This window comes from Mugil cephalus, chromosome 19 (genome assembly GCF_022458985.1).
Source record: "Mugil cephalus isolate CIBA_MC_2020 chromosome 19, CIBA_Mcephalus_1.1, whole genome shotgun sequence".
NCBI lineage: Eukaryota > Metazoa > Chordata > Actinopteri > Mugiliformes > Mugilidae > Mugil > Mugil cephalus.
Genome location: NC_061788.1, coordinates 20,182,018 through 20,187,082, shown reverse-complemented (window position 1 = coordinate 20,187,082; position 5,065 = coordinate 20,182,018).

Below are 5,065 nucleotides of genomic sequence, written 5' to 3'. Positions count from 1 at the left end.
CAAACAATATACAAAAGGACACACAAGGCCCTGTTAAAGGTAAAAAAAAAAAAAAAAAAAAAAAAAAAGAAAAGAAAGGCTCACAAAAGCCTTGAGACACAGCCCAACCCATATACAAAAACAAAAAATGACATGAAATAAAAACTACAGGTGTGGCAGTTAGCACTGATGTCTCACAGCAAGAGGGTGGCTGGGGCCTTTCTGTGTAGAGTTTGCATGTTCTACCTGTGTCTGCGTTGGTTCTCTCTGGGTAAAGCTAAGCCTATAACTGTTCTGTCCTGTCAAACTGCTTTGCAATTACAGGATAATGGCAGATGCAATTATTTTTTATTTAATTTTGTCTACCTCTTGCATGATGTGTAATGTTTGATTTACTTGTCAATCATTTTGTAAGCACAAATGGCGCATTAAAAAAAAAAAAAAAAAAAAAACCTCTGCCCGATGCTATTTCTCTCTATCTGGATCACCATGCCCTCAGAATTTCCACAGGGCTGCTTGCTGCCAGGTTTTATAGACTCTCGTAGTTCTTATCAGAGGATTGAACCTCATCTTCAGTGATGCTGATAGTTGCCGATGCACCCCAAGGCTCATTCTGTCCTAGATTTTTACATTTGTGGACACACACACACAAAACCATATACGCACACGCACACACACACGCGCACACACACACACACACACACACACACACACACACATATACACACACACACACACACACACAAACCACTGTATAATCTTCTGTATTTCTCTGACTGTTTCTTGTTGCACTCATCTCCAAGCATGAATATTATCATACGAGACAGCTTGAAAAATACATCAAAAAGATTTTTCAGACACCAACATGCTGCACAGCAGTTTATAACCATGCAAGACAGGAGTTCACAACTTGGCGGACAATGGTGGCATTTACTGTCCCGTACTGTAACTTACAGGTGTTGTACAACATTTGGAAAATGCACTAATTAAGCATTTCAGTGGATAAGGACATCCATACACTTGATTCTTCTGTACACTTAGGAAACATTCAAATGGTGAGTAGCTTAGCTTAGCATAAAGACTAGAAACAAAGGAAATTGTGATTGTTTGTATAGAACATTGTGGCTTTATAGGTGGGTTGTGAGTTATGCATTGTAACTAGTCTATCTATCTTACAACACATTGTGGAGTTCTATTAAATGCTGTTGATGGTGCTGAGTTGCAGCCAGTTTTTATACAGGCTATACATATTTGCAGTAAACAATATGCAGGAGATGAGCTGTCTGTCCTCAGCACATGTATTCATGTCAAGAATATAGACTTCATTGTTGCAAAGGATTACTTTCTACTGTGTTTTAAATAGTGACGTCATCAGCAACTAGTCTGATTTAAAAAGAAAAAAAAAATGTGAACTCGTGCAACCCCTAGTACATACAGGAAGAGATTATTGCAGCACTGAGGTAACAATATGTCAAATGTTAATGAGGTCCAGTAAACTGTAACAATACAACCTTGCTAACGTGATGTGGCCAGGTAACAAGTCAAACTGACCTCAGCCCAGATGCAACTGATAAAAGAACTGACATGACCCAATGCATGTTCCACAGACGTTTACCCCAAGGAAATACCATGCAGATAACGGGTTATTTCCATATACCATTTTGCTTGTTTTACTCAGAAATATTCAGTGTGGAAAACATATATGGACAAAGTATTGCTACAGGAAACCACAGCCTGGATCCTACACTAGTGACCAAATCTCAGCTACAATGAGGGCAATGAGTGAATTACTTGATATGTGAACAGGGTTTGAGCTGTGAAAACACAAATAGCTCAGTTAACCTACATTCTTGGCTTCTTGTTGAAGTATTCACAGAAGAAACAAGTTTGCATTGTAAAAGAAAAAAAAGTAAGGACGGACATTTTTAGAGGCGCTGACAGGTGTTTTAGATTGCATCTGAAAGGCTGCTGACATTGTGTGCAGTCGGATACCCCTAATAAAACATGGCACACTGAAGTCCCCGCACATATCATCGCGTACAAAACCCAAGGTGAACACTAACAAGACCAGATGGCTCCGTTTATTCTATTTCCCTGACGTGAATGTTAACCTGTTATTGTGGCAGATGTCCAGTGATAGCATCAGACAAACTACAGCATCGATGTGCGCAGGTTAAAATGCCTTTGTCATTAAATTGACCTGGCCTGTCAGTTACAGGAGAACGAAGAACCCATACAATATGTACTCGCTTGCCAGTTCATTAGATACCCCTGTGAAAATTTTAATCAAGCAGTTCTGCATTCAGTCCTGCATTCATGCCTATCCTGAGTGACCAAGTGAGTGGATATTAGACTAAATGATTTACTGTATGGATAATTTCTTGGACACGTTCGATTTTGCCATTTGCCAAATTGGTTCATGTCAAGACGGTAATGAAAAATGGTCAGTAAATGCCAAGCAGCACAGTCACAGGTTGTCTCTGGTTATGCAGAATCAAGAAACACTGCTGAGTTCCCTTGAGAGCAAAAAGGTGAAATCTGGAACTCAGCTGCGGATCCCTCATAAAACCCAATACCAGAAATGGTTTTCCTGTTATCACAGTAAAAATATGGCCATCGTTTTGTGTGTTCAAATCCAGCAGAGGAATAACACTTATAAGGCATAGGGTTTGGGCGCAGCCTACGGATATCCATACTTCCCCAGACTAAACAGCTTTATCCTCATCTCACCAGGAGATCACCACTGGCTGAAAGCAGATACTTAATCATGCCTAGATCTGGGCCAGGTTTCTGAAGATGCTTGTGGCCAATCGGGGAGCTTCTTTACCTCTTTGTGGAACGCTGAGTGCACACTCTCTCTAGGATTATTATTTTCTCTGCTGAGCCTGGTGAGTAAGGAGAAGAGAAGAGAAGAGAAGAGAAGAGAAGAGAAGAGAAGAGAAGAGAAGAGAAGAGAAGAGAAGAGAAGAGAAGAGAAGAGAAGAGAAGAGAAGAGAAGAGAAGAGAAGTGCTGCTGTGATTCAATGTCACACGGGAATGATTCATCTTGTCCAAAACAAGAGCTATTAATTTGTTTGCAAACTTGTTATGCTTTGAGGTAATCAGTAAAAAGAGACCTCAGGGTAGACCAATATCTAGTGAAAAATGTCACTGTATTTTACATGTTTCCCTTTCACCTTACTATAGAAAGTATCAGTAACAAAAGCACGACAGATAATATTAATAATGTGTGATGATAACAATGAACATTCAGGCCTGGATAGACTTTATTACACTTTTCAGTGTTTGGGAAATCCATGTGTGTTCTTATTGTACTGAAATTCCCGTTCAGCACCACAGACAGCGACAATGTCAATTCCAACACAAACATACATACATATATCTGCTATACGGAAGCACCATTATCACACCCCACACTGAGCACCAACCAGCTCTCCTTTCCTCAGACTTAAATCACACTCACTGCCTGGTAATGTAATGTTTATTTATTTTATTTTATTTGCAAGCTAATATGATTCCAGCAATTACCGTGGTAGTAAAAATGAATGATAATGATACTGAGTCGGCATGGAGCATTTATTTCTGCTTGCTTCAGATATTGGTTTTAAAGTGAAACTACTCTTCTATCCTCCATTAAATAATAGATGGATAGATAGATTAATTGTTGCAGCTTCTCAATAACAGTTAACATCTGGAGACAATTCTTGGGACAATTCAATGTTCTGTTACTTAGACATGTACCACCCTCCTAGACCAGACCTTCCTAGAGGACAAGGGGTTACAGAAAATGATTCATTTATGAAGTGTCAGTTGTTTCAGCAAATTCTCCCAATTGATATGACGGTTATATATACAGTATATATGGCAGCACCTTCTAGTGGCTGTACTTATAATTGTTGCAAAGGCAGAAGTCAGGAAATAGTAGGTCTAAACCTTGGGACTTGGCAGTGATGTCATTTGCATCATCATGGTATACTCCAGACATTACTGTTCTTTTGTTGATGGCAGTTTAGGAAATAATACCCTCTACAACCATGACTATCACCAAGCAGCCATGGGGGATATGAAATGGGTGTTGCATAATGGATTGAAAAAGGTTCTCAAGAAGGTCTAGTGCTTCCTAACATAATGTTTTTGTTTCAAAGAGAACAGCCTTTAAGGATGTGCTGTCGCATGGTTTAAAGTGTATGCACTACCTTCGGTAGTTAATTTAATATGCACATCCCCTCTGTCACAATGCGGTGAGGTTTTGGTTTTGTTCTGTCCGTGTCTCGTGATTTCCTGTTTTATTTTGAAAGGTAACTCTCCTCTCGTGTCAGGTCACTTGCCTTTCCCTCGTGTGTCTCCGATGTGTCGTGCCTGATTGCTGATTGTTTCCACCTATTTTTCCACCTGCATTTCCTGTATGTACATGCGTTCTCCCCAGCCTTTCATGCCCACGTTTTGCCACGGCTTCGAGCAAAGTAATTTTGCCTGTTTATTTTTTTTTTGTACTTTGTCTCAAGAGGTTTTTGGTTTCCTTTTGTTGAAGTGGTTTTTCTTTGTAGTATTTTTGCAATGAATTTTTGGTTGTAATTTTGCCTCATTGGTTTTCCTCCATCTGGAGTGAGTTTTTGTTTGTTAAATAAAGCTGGCCTTGGCTGTATCTCACTCTGCGTTCTGAGTTCTGTTTGTGTCCCGGCCTAACACCCTCCTACAGTTACATGGGGAAAAAATAATAAATAAAGAAAATTTGATTGAAGATTGATGCTGAAGTTCTTGGGTAAAACTTCAAGTACTATGTCTGGTGAACCCAGTATACTACTTATCACCACCTAATACCATCAGTTTAGTGAAGCATGGTGGTGGCAGCATCAGCCTATTGGCAAGGACAGGGAGACTGGAATATAATAAACTGAAACTGTACAGTGATTTGCCATCCAGCAAACTAAAAATTGAACTATTTTCATTTTTTCTTTTTCACATCACATGAGCTACTTATGGTGTCTTACTCACAAATTCAACAGTTGAGTGACTTGGTGAGTCTCATGATGCCTGATTGTATCAGTGACTGAGCAAAGTTTCAAAATGAGACTAAACAAGAGGC